General features: G+C 45.1%; 1 protein-coding gene across 2 annotated transcripts in view; it reads right to left on the bottom strand.

Moving 5' to 3' along the window:
- Positions 1-20,517, bottom strand: part of PAK3 (p21 (RAC1) activated kinase 3) — a 249,900-nt gene that overhangs the window by 194,962 nt on the left and 34,421 nt on the right. For both annotated transcript variants that reach the window (XM_032392813.1, XM_032392800.1), the window contains exon 2: positions 5,228-5,323. The gene's annotated coding sequence lies outside the window, so the exon portion shown is untranslated. The remainder of the gene's footprint in view (positions 1-5,227; positions 5,324-20,517) is intronic.

A 20,517-nucleotide genomic window follows, 5' to 3' on the forward strand; every position in this document is an offset into this window, starting at 1 on the left:
AAGCTGCCTTGTGCTTGTCAGCATGCCCGTTGTTCAAGAGATACTTGTTGGGTTAACTTGGTACTGCCTCTCCACTCACCTGTCACTTTGCCCTGCCACTCGACTCTTTGATGTTTACTCTCACGGACGTCTGCAATCATTTGATCGTGCACTTACTTGACGATATTTGCTGAGTGCCTACTCTGTGCTGGGCACTGTGGGAGGTGATGGGGATGCCCCAGACCAAGTCCCTGCCCTCAAGCTGCTGACCTTCTAATTCTGGAGTGGGGGTCATTCTCATTAAAATAAGATTTCTCCCATCCCCCAAATTAATAAAACCCTCTCTCGAGGCGAGTCTCCCCTCAGATACTGCTTCTGCCCCATTTCTGTCCTCCTCTTAGGACTAAAATATTGGGGCAATTGTTTATACCCATTGTCTCCAAATTCTCTCCTTCTTTTCCCTCTTGCACTCACTCTCATCACTGTTCTGACCAAGATCACCCAGTGACCTACATTATGAAATCCAATGGTTAGCTCTCCGTCCTCATCTTACTCGAGCTCCTCGGCAGTGCTGTACGTTAAGTGACCACTCGCTCTTCCCTAAATCACTTTTTTCTCTTGGCTCCCAGGAAACCACTTTCTATTGGTTTTCTCCCTTCTGCTCTGGCTGCTTCTGCTCCATCCCCTTTGCTTGTTGCTCTGTAACTCAACCTCTAATCTTTGGAGTGCTTTAGGTCTCAGTCCCTGGGCTTCTGCTCTTTTCTACCTGAGCTTACCATCTAGGGGATTTCATCCAATCTCAAGGCTTCCGAAGTTCTAGCTCCAGGCCAGACCTCTCCTATGAACTCCAGGATTGTACATCTACCTCTCTACTTGACATCTCCAGCTGAAGGTCTAATGGGCACTTAAAACTTATCAAGTTCAAAACTAAGCCCTTGACGTTTCCTCCTGAAACCGATTCTTCCCACTGTCCTACCCATCTCATTGTAATGGCAACTCCATTCTTCTGGATGCTCAGTCCTCCTTGACTGTGTGCCTTGTCTTGTGCCCAACACACAGTCTGTCAGCAAATCCTGTGTATCCTAACTCCCAAAATACATCCAGATTTGGACCGTTTCTCTTGGGTTCTGCCATTTCTACCATCCTTCTCCAAGCCACCATCGTCTCTCACCTAGATCATTACAGTAACCACCTCGCTGGTTTTGCTACTGCCACCCTTTTGCCCCTTGAGTTCCCTATGGCAGGTAGAGTGAACCTCTTAAAATCTCAGTCAGATTATGCCACTCTCTGCTAGAAATTCCTCAGTGATAACCCTTCTTACTCAGAGTAAAAGCCAAAGCTCTTACGATAACATTTAAGCCTCCACATTATCTGCTCCCCTCTATTACTTCTCTGAATGTATCTCCTACCACTCCGCCCCTTGTTCTCAACTCTCCAGCCATGCTGGTCCCCTCACTGTACCTCAAATACACCAGGTATAATCCAGCCCCAGGGCCTTTGCACTTCCTCTTCTGTGCCTTGAATGGTCTATATTCAGCTAGCTGCAGATCTGAATCTCTCACTTCTTTCAAATCTTTACTCCAGATTCACCTTTCCAGGCCACTCTATCGAAACCTTTTCTCCCTCCCCTCCCCCCAAAAAATCGTATCTCCATTTTATGCTTTATTTTTTCTCCTTAGCACTTATCATAATCTAACATATCATATATCTTAGTCTGTTCAGGCTGCCATAACAAAATACCATAGACTGGGTGGCTTGAACGACAGAAATTTATTTCTCACAGTTCTGGAGGTCAGGAAGTCCAAGGTCAAGGTGCCTGCAAGGTAGATTTCATTCTAAGGTCTCTTCTCTTGCCTTGTAGGTGGCTGCCATCTTGCTGTGTGCTCACATGACCTCTTCTTGTGTGTGTGTGTGTGTGTGTGTGTGTGTGTGTGGCAGGGAGGTGGAATGGGGGAAAGAATAAGCTCTCTGGTCTCTCTTCTTATAAGGGCACTAATCTCATCAGACCAGGGTCTTACCCTCATGAGCTCATCTAACCCTAGTCATCTCTCAAAGTCCCCATCTTCAAAAATTATCACATTGTAGGTTAGGGTTGCAACATATGAATTTGGGAGGGGAGACACAAACATTCAGTCCATAATAATAATAATAATAATACATATATATGTACACATGTAGTTTCACATATATATATATATATATACACATACATATATGGCTGTATAACTATGTATAGTTGCTGATCTTATTTATTGCTTGCCTTCCCCACTAGAATGAAAGTTTCATAAAGGATTAGAATTTGTGCTTTTTGTATTCATGATTTTAATCCCTGCGTTTCGAGTAGAGCCAGGCACATGGTAGGAGCTCAATAAATACTTATTAAATGAATAAATGAAAAGAATTACATCTGGTGATAAGCACTAAGAAGAAAATAAACAAGCCCATAGATTAGAATGGAGCCTGCCAACCTTGCCCACACATTAAATTAACCAGGGGAACATTTAAAAATACAGATAACCTGGGCCTTGTCCCCAGAGATTCTAATTTCTTTGGTCTAGAAGGGGCCTGGCCATTTTTTTAACGTTCTCTTGGTGATTCTTAAGGTGAAGTGAGGGCTGAGAACCAATGAGCTTGAGATTAACAAGGGGGCATGGCACGTGAACCAACGGGAAGCTACTTGAGATAGGGTGCGCAGGGAAGGCCTGGATGAATGATCCCATTCTGAGATGGTATCATCTAAGTGGAAACCTGAAGGACAAGCACAGGGAAGCTGGGGCATGGGTGGGATCCAATTCCTGGTGGCGCACAGAATGAGAACAAAGGCACCGAAGCAGGAATGAGCTTGGCGTGTTCTCACACCAGAAGACCCGTGTGGGCGGTACAAAGGGGGCAAGGGGAAGAGTGCAACAAGACGAGTTTGGAGATATGCAGGGGCCAGATTATGCAGGGCCTTGCAGACCGTGGGAAGGAGACTGGACTTGACGCTACACGAGACAGGAGCTACTGAAGGGTCTTGAGGAGGGGAATGATGTGATCTCATTGTACTACTTTCTAGAGACTTCTCTTGTTGCTGTGTGGCAGGGGTGAAAGTAAGGAAACAACTTAGAAGACTACATTGTGGTAGTCTAAGAGGGACTTGGTGGTGGCCTGAACTAGGCTCGTGCCTAATATCCTTTTCCGTGTAGACAGCAGAAGCCTAGGAGTAGTACGCATGCCCAGTCTGCTCAGATGAATGCACACCCCAGGCCACTCTTTTCTGGAGAACTTTCCAAAGCTAAGATACTGTACATTGCTAATTCTGTGATCACTGGTTCAGTGGTTGGAACATGCATGACATGGCTTGCCCTAGGGAAAAGGTCCCGTTGATCAGTTAATGGCAGTGATGTTTTCAAACTAGAAGACAATACCATGATCAAGGGGCTTAGGAAAAGTGAGGGCAACATTGACTCATCTAAATGTTCAAGAGCCCCCTAATCCCCAGCACTGGGTCTTTTATGCTTCCTGGGTGGAGGGGAAGAGACAGGAAGAGAGAGAGAGAGAGAGAACTCTGCTCTCCAGGGAACTTACAAATTAGAGGAAGGGATCAAGACATGAACCCAAATAGAAGTAACATAAGACATAATGAGGTAAGTATCCAAGGGGTACTTGGTATAAATATATTCGATAACTGCCCTCAGTTATTTAGCACTCAATTTATGCTGAACATTGCGTTGGATGGCTTACGTATGTTCTCACTTCATCTCCACGACTCTGTGGAGTAGGTAGTATGATCACCCATAGTGGTGATGATGATGATGACAGCAGCTAACAGGAAGTGGTTCATACTGGCCAGGCACTGGGTTTGGTGCTCTGAAATCTCTTATATAAGAGTATCTTCAGTCTATAGGTGAGGATAACTAGGCCTAGCAAGGATAAGTGAAGAATCCACGATCACAGAGGTGGGCAGATTCAAACACAGGTTTGACTCTCTAGCCCAAGCTCCTAATGTGTTCTGGAAGTTTGGAGGAGGCAGCTCCTACCTTGTTCTAGGAAGTGGAGGGAGACCCCCATGGAGGGAGGAAGACCCCCATGGAGGAGGAAAGATGTGAAGATGAGACAGGAGGGCCTACTGAGGTTCAGTAAGTGGCCCTACTAGCCAGAGCTTATGTGTGATGGGGAATAATGACTCAATGGCAAGGCAGTTCTCCTTCCCCTTTTGGCTCTTAACCAACTCACCTGTGCCAGCCAGGGGCAGAGCCTCCCATCAAGCTTGTCTGTCACTCAGGGTTTGATCTTGGGGTGCCTCGGTCCTGCAAAGGCCCCCGAGAGCTCCAACAGGTTTAACTCCACTCCAAGGGAGGACAAGGTATAGATTTTCAAACACAAACCATGATCAGCAGGAAGTTGGGCAGCCCCCTCTCTAGTTCTTCTCTCTTTAGTAGAAAGTAGCCCTTGGAATTTAGAACATTGACAACAAGATCCAAAAAGGAGAGGGAATCCAGAGGCCCAGAAACCAGCACCCAACACAACATCTCAAGACAGCGAAGAAAGTTCCCCAGGCAACACGGCTTATGACAGCAAAAAATTTGCCAATGATGCAAATGTCCATCTATATGGGATTAAAGAGGTAAATTAGGAAACACCCCCCCAGAAAAGAACACTAGGTAGTCATTAAAAAGGATGAAGTCAAACTATATGTTCTGACAGGGAAAGGTGTTTCCAAAAGATTGTTAAGTGAAAAGAGCAGGTCACGAAACATTCTGTACAGTATGATCCCATTTAAATCACAGATCTCTGTTTCCTTAATTGTTACAAATCGGCACAAAATCGTTAACCACAGTTATCTGGTAGGTTGTTGGCACAAAGAATTACAGAGGGACTTACACTGTCTAATTCGTACACTTTGGTATGCCGTGGACCTGTACAACAAGCCAATACTACTTTCATAGTTGGGAAAAAAAACCGTAACAGTTTCCATTTTACAAACCAAAGGGTGCCATCTTAGATCATCCTTTATCCACCCTGCCTTTTATAACCACAACATATCTTGGATTCATCAGTGCATCTGAAATCATCTCTTAGAACTTTCTCATGAATGGACTAAGACAAGACAGCAACGTATTAACCAGATTATAACACGAGTCAGATGGATGGGCAATTGAAAGAATTTTACCCAAAGCATAGGTGACAACCTACAGAAAAGTCTCGAAAGGCCGCGGGGCTTTTCCACGTTTATTAATAACTTCGATGACACAGAAAATACACTTACCACGTCTGAAGATGACCCAAAGCTGGCAGGAATATCAAATATGTTGAAGAACAAAGCTGAGTTTCAAAACGAGCTCAGATGGGCTGGAATACCGAGCTAAAATGAAAAAAATCAAGAAAGGTAAAATGTGTCAGATAAAGTGAAAATCCTCAATTAAAATTCTGAAAGTCCTTCTTGTGAAGCTAGAGTAAGGGAAGCATGGCTTGGCAGCAGCTCACATAAAAACAAACAATTCCAAAAAGATCGAGGGGTTTGGGTTGACCCACAGCATAATTCGAGCCAACAGTTAGTTTACGTAGCTTAATTATTTAGCGGTTAAAGTTTAGGTTGTATTCATCCAAATAGAGTTTCTAGATCCCTGAATATTAATGTTGCCCCGCAATCTCTGCTGTTCCCTCCCGAAGCGTCCTGTTCAATTCCAGGCACCACATTTCAAGAGGGTCACTGAGAAAAGGGACCACCTCCAGAGGAGGGTCACGAGAGTGACGAAGGGACTGGAAACCATCCCAGAACAGGAGTGGCTCTTGAAAGGACCAGAGATACAGGGCCCGAAAAAGAGAAACGTCAGGGAATGTATAGGATCCCCAACTGCCCTCACATCTCGAAAGTGTTTTCCTATGGAAAGTATGCACAGATTCTGGGATGCTCAGGCGACAGAACTCGGACTACTGCCACCTAGTGGTGGTAAGGAGGCAGACTGTCAGTAAACCCGTCAGAAGGCTTTCTGACCTTGACAGGGTCCTGCAAGAGGCTGAGCAGGCTGGTGGGGCGGTGCAGGTGAGTCAAGGCTGGGTGAACAGATGCCCAACGGCAGAATCACATGAACTGGGTCCCTTTCCGCTCTAAGAGATTCCATTGCTTTCTCCTATTCTCTGCGCCATCACCTCCACTCCATATCCCCCTCTGGACCAAAGAGCCTTCTCTCTGCAGTCTACAGAGTGGTAAGGACAACTCTGCAGGGACGGCTGGGCCTGCCACCTCTTGTTTAGTATCATCCAAGGCCTATGGAGGCAAAACCCACTGCTTATGGGAGGGCTGAATGGCTGACAGAAGTCAGATCACGCACGCCCCTCCCTGGACAAGATCCCCCCATGCCTTTGAATCTCACTCCCTGTAATCGGCAGTCATCACGAAGGCCTACAAAGCCCTAAACCAGCTGCCCCTGTGACCTCTCTGACCTCCTATCCTATTACCCTTCCCCTTGTTCACTCCACTCCTGTCACAGGGCTTCCCAGCTGTTTCTGAAAGGCCAAGCATGCTCCTAACTCAGGGACTTTGCTCTTGCTGTTCTCTCTGCCTGAATGGCTCTTCCCTGATAGACCCGCATGGCCTGCTCCCTCACCTCTTCCGGAGGTAGACATAAAGATCACCTGTAGGCTTTGCACACTTCCCTCCCTTGCCACCCCTCCCCATTTCAGAACTCCTTATCACTCCATTTTTTTTCCTAAAGATTTTTTATTTATTTGAGAGAGAAAGCAAGCACGAGCAGGGGGGAGGGGCAGAGGGAGAGGGAGAAGCCGACTCCCCACTGAGCAGGGAGCCCGACACAGGGCTCGATCCCAGGACTCTGGGATCATGACCTGACCTGAAGGCAGACACTTAAGCAACTGAGCCACACAGGCGCCCCCCTTTTCACCCCATCTTAAGGGTTTTTTCCCATAGTACTTCACGTCATGTAACATAGTATTTTATACTTTTACTTTGCTCTCCTATCTCCCTCTGTGGGCCTATACGTTGCTTAAATGCGGGGATCCTGCCTGTCCCGGTGGTGCTGTTGAACCTCCGCCCCTGGAGCATTGGCCAACAGAGAGGAGGCGCTCAGTCAATGTTTCATGCCATGATCACTGCATCCCAGATCCCTGCCATTTTCTTCAGTCTTGGTTTCCTCGACAGGAGAAGTTTCCAATTTAAGACCTGGATCTCAAAGTAGTAACAAGGACTGGTGTCTTAGCAGTAAGATCTGGGGCTACCTTCATGATCTTATGTTTCTCGAGTTTTTGTCATGCGGCCATATTATGTGGGGGCGATTACCTGGCCCTAGGAGCTGGAGCGGCTGACGTCTAGCGTGGGCTTACCCTGTGCCGGGCATTGGGATAAGCGCTTGACTTGGATTCATTCATTTAATCCCCAAGGCAGCCCTCTTCGGTTGGCACTAGTCCTAATCCCACATGGAAGACCAGGAAACTGAGAAACGGGGGCGATCTGACTTGCCCAAGGTAACGCAACTACTCTCAGGCAGGCTCCCAAGCACCCTGACTTCACTATAAGATGGAAGCAGATGATGATGATAATGGCAGCTAACACGTCTTTAGTACTCACCATATGAAAACATATCACCACCTGGGGCGCCTGGTGGCTCAGTTGGTTAGGCATCTGCCTTCGGCTCAGGTCATGATCCCGGGGTCCTGGGATCGAGCCCCGCGTCAGCCTCCCTGCTCAGCGGGGAGCCTGCTTCTCCCTCCCCCTTGCTCATGCTCTCTCTCTCTCTCAAATAAATAAATAAAATCTTAAAAATAAATAAAAAAATAAAACATATCACCATCTTGCCTGTTCAGAACAGGCCTCTGAGGCGGGGACTGTTGTCAAGGCCATTTTATTGTACTAGGCCCTCCCATCATGTCATCACCCATGCCCGCTGTCCCCCTTGGACTCGGCTTTGGTTTCATGTAAGGCATGCTTTGATTCTGTCTTCCCGCCTCGTGGAGAAGCTGGAGAACTGATCGTCGGCTGGCCACTGCTTGAACACTCCCCTCCATACAGATCATTCCATGATCAGCCTTTTCCACCATATTCTCTCTCACTCTACAGTCTGCACATTTCGTTCAAGCCGGGTCATCCCCAGCTTCGCATTGCTGGCTCTCTTTCCACTCAACTATGTCCCTTTGGCTCACTTACCCTGTAACTCATGGAAGGTAGCTAGGCCTTCATCCCCTTGGTGTGCCCTGAATAAATGGTACGTTCGCTCGCACGTAGTAGGTGCTCAGGAATGATCTTGGTGATTTCGTGAAGATGCTATGCCCTCACTGATGTAAAATGTTCTCTTTTCAGAGCGCGCTCATATGTACTATCTCGGTTTTACCCCACAGCAGCCCTGGGAGATAAGAAAGGCAAATCGTATTTCTCTCAGTTTTACAGTGAAGGAAATGGAGGGCCAGGGAGATAAAATAAGTTGTCTCAGGGCCCGCTGAGCCCCGCCTTCTGGACTCTGAGCCCCAGATTCTTTGCACCAGCTCACACCGATTCTACCTGAGGGCACCCCTGGCTGGGAGCAATGCTAATAACACTCCTATAAAGACCTCATCTTGATTCTATCACGGGAGCAAAAGCAATAAAGAACACCAAGAGGCAATATCCACGGTTGAGATGGGGCAGGCAGGTAAATTCATACACTCTGTGGTGAGAAGTGCCCGGGGCTTATCAGATGGGTAGTGATGACTCTGTTAGGTTCTTTGTGAGGCATGGGGACTGAACTGAATGCTGGCCTCCGCACGGGGCAGAGGAGCTCTACCCTCAGCTGAAGAGAGGCAGCCTCGCAGGTAGCCAGGCAGCTGTGAGAGAGCACGAGGAGGCGAGAGAGCCAGGTTCAAGATCCAGTTCCGCTACAAGCTAGCATGTGACCTTGGAGCAAGAACCTGACCGGAGGCTGCACTTCGTCAATAGAAAACATCCATTTTCAAGACTTCACATGGCCCAATGGTCTGCACATCTATGACAGAGGCCCCAAACTGGTGATCTGTGGACCAAATCTGGGCCACAGACATATTTTCTTTGGCCTAAGTAGTGTTGAATTTTTTTTTTTTCTTTTTGATCTGGTGACCAACACATTTACAACACCAAAGATTTTACATAAATGTTTGGATTCCCAGGCTCTCCAGAAAAATCAGAAGATCTAGCCACATTTCTAATTTGGAATCTGATTTCCAATTCTTTCTAAAAAAAAGATCTGGACATATGGGGTTATTTTTCTCATTATGTTTATTATTTACAATATGGTGTGTTAGGTTGTGATAAGCACCATGGGGGAAACATAAAGGAGATGGGTGGGGGGTTCTGAAGTGGTAGGGGTAGGCAGATCCCGCAAGGCCTACAGTTTACAGAAGGTGGTCTGAGAAGGCCTTGCTGACGAGGTGACCTCATCCCCACAGGATGGAGCACAGCCATTCCTTTTCTGTTTTGAATGCAGGTCACTACCCACTAAATTGATTTCCCGAGCAGTAGGTAATAAATTGGCAGCTTGAGAAACAGTGCTTGAGACTCTTGGTTCCCAAATCTGTCCCCACATTAGAATCCCTTGGAGTCCTTGTTAAATACATATTCTTAGACTCCATTCCAAACCTATGGAATCCGAGTTTCTTGAGGATGAGGCCCAGGAAGGTTTAGGAGTGCTAATATCCTCCACATACCAAGCGGAGAGTCAAAAGACACTTACGTGGGTTGATGTGCAGTGAAACAGCTTTATGTTTATTACGTGATTTCACAAAGGCAACAAAAGCGTTTCAAAAGTGAAAATGAATACCAAAGTCTGGGACAAGGAGGGGCGCCTGGGTGGCTCAGTCAGTTGAGCATCTGACTCTTGATTTTAGCTCAGGTCATGATCTCAGGGTCGTGAGATCGAGATCCATGTAGGGCTCCACACCCAGCGGCGAGCCTGCTTGTAATTCTCTCCCTCCGCCCCTGCCCTCCCTCTCAAATAAATAAATAAAATCCTCAAGAAGAAAGCCTGGGAGAAGAAGAAGAGCAAAGTGTGTTTACAAGGCGCTCACTAACCAAGAGCAACTGAACACCCCAATAAACGCAGATACATTTTCTGTCTAATGGGGTCAACGCAATTAGCCTGATACCTGTGGCAATACCCTCACTTGCCCTACATCTCAGGCCAGGCCCATTACACGGTATTAAAACTCATTCTAATTAGAGAACAAACCAACTCTGTCGACCCAAGCATAGCAGAGGATAGATGGGGAGAGAAGAGAAATAGATCCTACTCCGTTCTCTTGCTGGTCATGTCTTCTTGTCTGGGCTGGGACCTGAGAGATTATTTCTCTGGACATCTGTGTCTCCAAATGGAAGACAGTGTTCTCTGTTGTATTTCAAATGTTTTTTCAGCATGACTTACAGTAAGAAATACATTTGCCATGCATACAGCATACATCACTGAATTATATATGAAAGTATACAGCCAACATTTCATGAAGCAATATTTACCCTTACTGTGTGAAGTGCACACTGTGTTTCCTATTTCATTCCTTTTCTGTTTTTTTAATGCAGGTCACGACCCACTAAATTGATTTCCCGAGCAGTAGGTAATAATTGGCAGCTTGAAAAAACACTGCTCGAGACGACTGGTTCCCAAATCTGGCCCCACATCCGAATCCCTCGGAGTCCTTGTCAAATACATATTCTTAGGCTCCATTCCAAACTCACGGAATCAGAATTCCTTGGGGATGAGGCTCAAAAATATATATATGTTTTACCAAGGACCAGCCATGCCCTGGCATTAAGGAATCCTGATTCTCCTCAATGCCCAGAAGCAAGTAACATCACTAACAACAATAATGATCAAAAGTCTACTTCATGCTAGTGTTGCTGGCATCAGAGCTTTCCATTTCTTATTTCGTTTATATCTTCACAACCACCCCGCTTTAGCGATGAGAAAACAGGCTCAGAGAGGTCCATTAAGCTGCTGCAAGACACACAGGCAGAGAGATTAAGAAAGGGGTGAGGCTGTGATTTCCTGAGGGGTCTGTTCCTATCCTTCCTGACTTCCAACCCTCTCTCCTCTGTAATTCCTGGCACCTTGGACCTCTCTCTGAGTCTTCTTTACCAATTCAAATTCCAAGTCATACACCAAGATGGTCCAACCACCCGAGGCAAAGAGCAGACAAACACCAACAATAATACTTTGCATTCATATGGAGTTTTAACTGTCTCCAAAGAAATGTGTGTCTGTTTTCTCCATGCTTATACCTTCTGGCTATCCTGTGAGGCAGGAGAGGCGGATGAAAAACCAGAGCTCCAAAGAGGGGAAGTGACAGGTCCAGGGTCTCACAGCAGAGTCAAGCCAAGCTGCAGCCCTCTGACTCCTGTGGGGGGGGGGGTGTCTACTGCTGCACTTAGGTTGGCTTTCTCCAGAGCTCCCAGCTCTGCTCCATTTCAAGTCTACCTCCCTTTAAGGCAGGAGAGGAAGAGATGGCTTGCTTTCTGCCTCCCTCCCTACAGGATTAGCATCCAGCTCCGAAAGGAGCATGTTCTGGACACACACGGCCTGAGGGGCAGGTTGCCCTGAAACTCCTCCACGGCGCTATGCTGAGGACTGGATGCATTTCTGTTTTTTGCCATGCAATTTGTAAAAACCTCTGCACTGTGCTTCAAAGAAAAATAATGGATTCCATGATGAAAGAAAAAGTCCCTATCCTTCCCATGGAGGTTAAATGCCACCAGCCACCAGCGAAGCAGCATTTGAAAGTCTCTGCTGAGCAAAATGTTGAGCGCCCACAGAAAACCTAGGTGGTATTGGACCAGTCTTGGCCATGGCAGAAAGGGGCTCGAGGGATGAATGACCCTCATTTAGCCTCCTCAGCTGAGGCCCTCCCTCTGTTGAGAACAACCCCTCTGTTTCTGTCACAGAGAGGGGTGTTGTTTGCAATGTGTATATATTTATGTGACAAATGACTGGCTATTTATCAAACACTGTATCGATTCTAACATTTTTCTTCACCCTTTCCCCTTGACAATGCAGGTCATTCTGTCTCTCCCCTTAACAGCTCCTGAGGCAAATCTACCACACACACACACACACACACACACACACACACAGTGGTGACTTGGTGAAAATAAAAGCAAGACACCCTTCTCGTGGCCTCAGTCTCTCTGTACAGAAAGTAAGTAGGTTGAACAAAATGCTCTGTTAGGTCCTTTCTTTGGTCCTAGGATTCTGATACGATAATGTAGGGAAAGCCCCAAGTATAGCCCACAAATTTCTGCTTCAGGCTCTGAACCTGAAGGGGCAAACTAACTCCAAAATTGTGTTTTTAAACAGTCATCTTTTGTTAAAGGGCTTCCAAAATGCGGGTTAAAGAAAAAAAAAAAAACATTCCCATTATGCCCGTGAGCAAGCCGACATCTTAACGACGAAGATTACTCTGCCTTTTGCCTCTTCTGCTTTAGTTTTCATTTACTGTTCCTGTGGTCTGGGCTGCAAAGCCCGCCTAGTCAGTTGCCTCCCCCCCACCCCGCCCCTGTCAATTTCTCTTCCGGCGTGAAGGCGGCGCGCGGAATCTAGCCCTGTAACTGCTGAGGTTTCGACCCCGTGGAGCTTCAAGCTAATGCCATTCTCACCTCGGTGGAAGCGCTCCGCTGTATGTCAGAAAAATGGGGAGAGGTGTTAAATTTGCTTTGTGACTGCAACTCCCTTTTAGTTCGGTGAGGCTGGCCGAGGATTTGATGGTTTTATAGATTTCAATATCAAGAAAGTACAAAATCTCTCAGCTTTTTAATTTATATCGTCAATCACCGAAGTGGCTCCTTCCCCCGTGGGGCCCGGTAACTAGATCCGCGCTTGCTGCTGCTGGCCCGACATGGCAGGCGCCCCTCTCCTACCTGCTTTCCCCGGCTGGGTTCAAGACCACGAGAGTGCGCAGGGGAAACGCTCCCCGGGCACTGCCAAAAAGAAACCGGGAGGAAATGAGTATTCTCACTCTTCCACAGTACGGCAGAGAGATTCTCGTCAAACTGCCTGAGTTTAAACCCACGTTACTGACTCTCCTGGGTCTCAGTTTCCTGGGGATATTCATCGAATAAAGTGCTGAGAGCAGTGACCACCCCATGCTAATATTTCAATAACTGCTGGCTAGGCTCACTACCATTCCTCCTTGCCAAACCGGTCTTGCAACTTTCTGATGTGTACCAGTCTGCATTTTCTGGCCATCTCAATTCACCGGAGGATCTGAAAGCACACTCTAGAGATGGGGCTGAGCTGAGCTTCATCCTAGAGCCCTTCGGGTGGGTCGAACTTGCCCATTGCCCTGTTCATCTATTTATTCAGTCGGCAAATATTTACTGACCGCCTATTACACAGCAGGCACTGCGCTAAGTGATGAAAATACAATAGTGAACAAGACAAAGTCCCTGCTTAATAGAGCTAATGCTCTAGCAGGGGGTGCGGTTCCGGATAGAAAAAAAAAAAAAAAAAGTACAGTGAAAGAGACAGGAATGCGCTTGGGTGCTCCAGGGACAGAAGGTCAGTGTGGCTGAGGTTGGGAGCCGGGCATGAGAGAGAGTGGTATGGACATGAGGCTGCAGAGGAAGGTGGGGGCCGGATCGTTGGAGATTTGTGAGCCAGGTAAGGAGTTTTGTCTTCCTCCTAAGAACACTGGGAAATAAATGAAAGGCTTCCAGCAAAGGATCAATACACTCAAGTCTTTGTTGCTGACCGTTGTATGGAGTTAAGATCGTTGGGGGCAGGGCTGCCACTATCTGATGCAGTGTCTTTGTGTGCATTACAGAAAGATGCCCCTTCCTCGAGTTAAAAATTCGAGTTCTCCAGAGTCTCTACAAGACCCTGTGCACCGACACAGGTTTATGTAGGAGCAGGCTCTCTTCCTCCGCTCTCAGACTCGGAGCCAAGAAGAGCTGAATGTGTGCACCCATCTGCACACTCTCTTATGTAAGTTGGTATGTGTCTGTGATAAAAATGGCACATCCATAACTATGGTGCCCTTGCGTAGTATACAACCTGAACATCCATACGTGGCCACCCTGGCAGCAAAAAGTTGACTCAAGGAGACCAACTAGGAGGATGTTACCTTGGTCCAGGACAGAGATGATGGTGACTCACACCAAGTAGCAGCTGAGGAGGTGGCAAGAAGTCGGCAAAATCAGGATATATTTTGAAGGTGGATCCACAGGATTTGCTGATGGCCAGGAGGTGACGGGTGAGGGAACGAGGGGAACTCAGGATAATGACTAGAGGCTTGTCTGAAGCAAGCAGGTGAGTGGTAGTGCCATTAACTAGGTGGAACTGAGGGGAAGAGGAACACCATAGGGGAAAAATCACAAGTCCTTCTTCGGGCAGTTTGCATCAACTCCAGCTATCCACCTAAGTGGCAGATCTATCAGTCTCTCTATCTTTAAGCTCCTTCCCACCGAGGATCTCAAAGCACAAGGGCCCTCTGGAAAATTGGTAATCCCTGATACTTATCTTTGCCTCAGGAGGTTGTTTCTTTCTCTGTCTCCTTTGACCTGGGATGAAATACTGATTTCAATTTGTTCCTACCAGTTTTTCAAGATTCCTCATTTATTTACAGGATTCTGATACCTCTCATTCAATCTCAATCTCTCTCTCTCTCTCTCTCACACACACACACAATTTCCAAATGTCCTTTTCTGAGATTGCTTTTTATCAAAACCCCAAAACTTTCCTCTTTGTGGAGTACACCTTCATTCAAGGCCAGGGATTCTCCATCTGCCACCACCAGGCAGCCCAGAGCCCTGCCATTTCACCAAACCCTCTCCCCGGTACAGGAAAAAGGTCCTTGGAGCATGGAGCAGAGCCAAGTGAGTGGAGAAAATGAGCCAAGCACTGAGAAATTAAAGAAAGTAATGCTGCCTGTGGGTGGCAGAGGGTAGGAATGAATCAGGAAATCTTAAGGTCATTGTGATCTCGTTGATTGCATTTCCATCTAGCAGCAGAGGACAACAGATTGATTAGTGCCACCGGGGCAGCGAGGAGAGGGGGTGGGAGAGAATTAAGCTAAAAGTGTAGCACCCAGGGCTGCATCTTCTGTAGGGAGAATGAATGCCAGCAGGTGAAGTCAAGTCTCCTCATTTCCTGGCCGGCACATCCCTGTAGAACCCACTTCCCCTAGATAAATACCAGGCAGCCTAGGCACCACACACCTTTTGTAAATATAAACCGTCGCCCTGCACACCGTGCCCACCCTTCACACTCGATCATGCTATCCCCCTCCCCCAAACACCCCTTTCCTGGGCTGGCCCAGGGGAGGCTAAGGAGGAATGAATCACTCCTGGTGATCCAGGCAGGTCTGGGGGGCCTGCCCTTGCTCCATCACTCCCAGCTCTGACTCTCACTTCCTTGAGCCTTCCTCTTAAATCTGCCCATGTTGGCAGAAGAGAAAAGAAGTCCTCCCTTTTCAGGGATAGGTGGTGGGCCTGCCCTCCATCAGCAAAAGACACCGTGCCATGTTAGCCTTGCCCCATTCTGGCCAGCAAAACGTGGTAATCCGAACTGCGTGGGACCTAATCCAGCCGAGCACATGAAAGGAAATAGCAATCAATAACAATCACGGCTCTGATGTCTTCAGCTCCGTGTGCTCAGCAATGGGCTAAGCGCTTTATACAGCTGATCTCGTCCAATCCTTGAAGCAAGGCAGGTGTGATGAGCATCATCATTTCATAGCTTAAAAAAAACTGAGGTCCAGAGACATTAAGGGATCAGTTTAAGGTCACACAGCTAGAAATGAGCAAAACCAGGATTTTAAACCCAGACCTGTCTGATTTCAGAGCAAGTGCTCATCACCACCTAGGTGCACCGTGATGGACCCAGAAACATCCCTCTATTTTTTCAGCCTCTTTCTTCCCTTTCTAGTAGGTGCTCCAAGTATCTCCAAAATCATTGTGATGACTCCCCAACATCTGGCTCCAGCCTTGACCTCTCTAGCCAGCTTCAATCCTTAGCCAACTCCTCTCTGCTGATGGTTCCTCTTTCTATTCATGGCCCCCTCTTCACTCAAACTTAACATAACTAAAACTTATTTTTTTTCCTCCCAACCAGCTCTCCCTCTAGATTTGCCTCTTTCTGTCCATATTATCCCAATTTTCAGGCTCCTAACTTTAGAACCATCCCCAACTCTTCTCTCTCGGACCACATCTATCCAGTAAGGCACCAAATTATGGTGACTCTTCTCTCCTTTCTTCCATTTCAAATGTTTCTTACATACCTTTTGGCTCACTTTAAACACACACACACACACATTTACTATCTCACAAGTTTCCATGGGTTAGAAGTCCAAGCACAGTAAGCCCGAATCAGGGGTTCAACAGGCTGAAATCAAGGTGTCAGCCAGGGTTGTGATTCTCATGTGAAGCTGTTAATATAAAACATACAAGTATAGTACAAAGAATGTCCATATGCCCTTCACTCACATTTCCCAAATGTTAACATTTTACATTTGCTTCATCCTTTTCTTTGTTCTGAGTTATATATACACATACACTATTATTTTTTTTTCTGAACCATTTGAGGATAAGCTGTAAACATTATGCCCCTTTATCCCTAAATAATTCAGTGTATATTTCCTAAAAAACAAAAAAACAAGGGCATTCTCTTACATAAGTCATAGTGCAGTTATCAAAACCAGGAAGTTAATATTGATAAAACACTACTGTCTAATCAAAAGGCTTCTTTCTATGAAAACAATGGATCGTGGATCACCATATCAAAAACCAATGATGTATTGTATGGTGACTAACATAATAAAATTAAAAAAAAAATGTTCCATGTATAGTTGAGAAGAGTATGTAGTCTGCAAAAAAAAAAAAAAAAGAAAAGAAAGGCTTCTTTCAAATTTCACCAATCTCCCAATAACATCCTTTAGAATGACAACAACAAATTTATCTGGTATAGGACTCAAACATAGATTGATTGATTGATTGATTTTTTAAAATTTTATTATGTTATGTTAGTCACCATACAATACATCATTGGTTTTTGATATGGTGATCCACGATTCATTGTTTTCATATAACACCCAGTGCTCCATGCAGTACGTGCCCTCCTTAATACCCATCACCGGGCTAACCAATCCCCCCTCCCCCCACCAAAACCCTGTTTGTTTCTCAGAGTCCATAGTCTCTCATGGTTCATCTCTCCCTACAATTACCTCCCCCCCCATTTTTCCCTTCCTTCTCCTAATGTCCTCCATGCTATTCCTTATGTTCCCCAAATAAGTGAAACCATAATTGACTTTCTCTGCTTGACTTATTTCACTTAGCATAATCTCCTCCAGTCCCATCCATGTTGATGTAAAAGTTGGGTATTCATCCTTTCTGATGGCTGAGTAATATTCCATTGTATATATGGACCACATCTTCTTTATCCATTCATCTGTTGAAGGGCATCTTGGCTCTTTCCACAGTTTGGCTATTGCGGACATTGCTGCTATGAACATTGGGGTGCATATGGCCCTTCTTTTCACTACATCTGTGTCTTTGGGGTAAATACCCAGGAGTGCAATTGCTGGGTCGTAGGGTAGCTCTATTTTTAAATTTCTGAGGAACCTCCACACTGTTTCCAAAGTGGCTGTACCAACTTGCATTCCCACCAACAGTGTAAGAGGGTTCCCCTTTCTCCACAACCTCTCCAACATTTCTTGTTTCTTTCCCTGTCCATTTTTGCCATTCTAACTGGTGTAAGGTGGTATCTCAATGTGGTTTTGATTTGGAATTCCCTGATGGCTAATGATGATGAACATTTTTTCATGTGTCTGTTAGCCATTTGTATGTCTTCTTCAGAGAAGTGTCTTTTCATATCTTCTGCCCACTTTTTGACTTGATTATTTGTTTTTTGGGTGTTGAGTTTGAGAAGTTCTTTATAGATCTTGGATACCAGCCCTTTATCTGTAGTGTCATTTGCAAATACCTTCTCCCATTCTGTAGGTTGCCTCTTTGTTTTGTTGACTGTTTCCTTTGCTGTGCAGAAGCTTTTTATCTTGATGAAGTCCCAAAAGTTCATTTTTGCTTTTGTTTCACTAGCCTTTGGAGATGTATCTTGAAAGAAGTTGCTGTGGGCGATGTCAAAGAGGTTACTGCCTATGTTCTCCTCTAGGATTTTGATGGATTCCTGTCTCACATTGAGGTCTTTCATCCACTTTGAGTTTATCTTTGTGAATGGTGTTAGAGAATGGTCAAGTTTCATTCTTCTGCATGTGGCTGTCCAATTTTCCCAGCACCATTATTGAAGAGACTGTCTTTTTTCCATTGCATGTTTTTTCCTGCGTTGTCAAAGATTATTTGACCATAGAGTTGAGGGTCCATATCTGGATTCTCTATTCTGTTCCATTGGTCTATATGTCTATTTTTGTGCCAGTACCGTGCTGTCTTGGTGATCACAGCTTTGTAATATAGCTTGAAATCGGGCAACGTGATGCCCCCAGCTTTGTTTTTCTTTTTCAACATTTCCTTGGCGATTCGGGGTCTTTTCTGATTCCATACAAATTTTAGGATTGTTTGTTCCAGCACTTTGAAAAATGTCATTGGAATTTTGATCGGGATGGCATTGAAGGTATAGATTGCTCTGGGTAGCATAGACATTTTAACAATGTTTATTCTTCCGATGCATGAGCATGGAATATTTTTCCATCTTTTTGTGTCTTCTTCAATTTCTTTCATGAGTGTTCTGTAGTTCCTAGAGTATAGATCCTTTATCTCTTTGGTTAGGCTTATTCCGAGGTATCTTATGGTTTTTGGTGCTATTGTAAATGGAATCGTTTCTCTAATTTCTCTTTCTACAGCTGCGTTGTTAGTGTATAAGAAAGCAACTGATTTCTGTGCATTGATTTTGTATCCTGCCACATTACTGAATTGCTAGATGAGTTCTAGTAATTTGGGGGTGGAGTCTTTTGGGTTTTCCACATAAAGTATCATGTCATCTGTGAAAAGAGAGAGTTTGACTTCTTTGCCAATTTGAATACCTTTTATTTCTTTTTGTTGTCTGATTGCTGTTGCTAGGACTTCTAGTACTATGTTGAACAATAGTGGCGAGAGTGGGCATCCTTGATGTGTTCCTGATCTTAAGGGAAAGGCTCTCAGCTTTTCCCCATTGAGGATGATATTCGCTGTGGGGTTTTCATAGATGGATTTTATGAACTTGAGGAATGTTCCCTCTATCCCTATACGCTGAAGAGTTTTAATCAGGAAAGGATGTTGTATTTTGTCAAATGCTTTTTCTGCATCAATTGAGAGGACCATATGGTTCTTCTCCCTCCTCTTATTAATGTGTTCTATTACATTGATTGATTTGCAAATGTTGAATCACCCTTGCATCCCGGGGATAAATCCCACTTGGTCGTGGTGGATGATCCTTTTAATGTATTGTTGGATCCTATTAGCTAGGATTTTGTTGAGAATTTTGGAATCCATATTCATCAGGGATATCGGTCTGAAATTCTCCTTTTTGATGGGGTCTTTGCCTGGTTTGGGGATTAAGGTAATGCTGGCCTCATAGAATGAGTTTGGAAGTTTTCCTTCTGTTTCTATTTTTTGAAACAGCTTCAGTAGAATAGGTATTATTTCTTCTTTGAATGTTTGGTAGAATTCCCCAGGGAATCCATCAGGCCCTGGACTCTTGTTTTTTGGGAGGTTTTTGATCACTGCTTCAATCTCGTTACTGGTTATTGGCCTATTCAGGTTGTCCATTTCTTCCTGTTTCAGTCTTGGCAGCTTATAGGTTTCCAGGAAGGCCTCCATTTCATCCAGATTGCTCAGTTTATTGGCATATAGTTGTTGATAATAATTTCTAATAATTGTTTCTATTTCCTTGGTGTTAGTCGTGATCTCTCCCCTTTCATTCATAATTTTATTAATTTGGGTCCTTTCTCTTTTCTTTCGGATAAGTCTGGCCAGTGGTTTATCGATCTTATTAATTCTTTCAAAGAACCAACTTCTAGTTTCGTTGATCTGATCTACTGTGTTTCTGGTTTCTAATTCATTGATTTCTGCTCTAATTTTAATTATTTCTCTTCTAATGCGTGGCTTAGGCGTCGTTTGTTGCTTTTTCTCTAGTTCTTTAAGGTGTAGAGTTAGTTGGTGAATTCAGGATTTTTCTATTTTTTTGAGTGAGGCGTGGATGGCTATGTATTTCCCCCTTAGGACCGCCTTTGCAGTATCCCATAGGTTTTGGACCAATGTGTTTTCGTTCTCATTGATTTCCATGAAATGTTTAAATTCTTCTTTGATTTCCTGGTTGACCCAAACATTCTTGAGCAGAGTGGTCTTTAGCTTCCAAGTGTTTGAATTTCTGCCAAATTTTTTCTTGTGATTGAGTTCCAGTTTTAAAGCATTGTGGTCTGAGAATATGCAGGGAATAATCTCAATCTTTGGTATCGGTTGAGAACTGATTTGTGACCCAGTATGTGGTCTATTCTGGAGAAAGTTCCATGTGCACTCGAGAAGAATGAGTATTCTGTTGTTTTAGGGTGGAATGTTCTGTAAATATCTATGAGGTCCATCTGGTCCAATGTATCATTCAAAGCTCTTGTTTCCTTGTTGATTTT

Source organism: Phoca vitulina, unplaced genomic scaffold (assembly GCF_004348235.1).
Source record: "Phoca vitulina isolate PV1807 unplaced genomic scaffold, GSC_HSeal_1.0 scaffold69, whole genome shotgun sequence".
In the NCBI taxonomy this organism is placed as follows: Eukaryota; Metazoa; Chordata; class Mammalia; order Carnivora; family Phocidae; genus Phoca; species Phoca vitulina.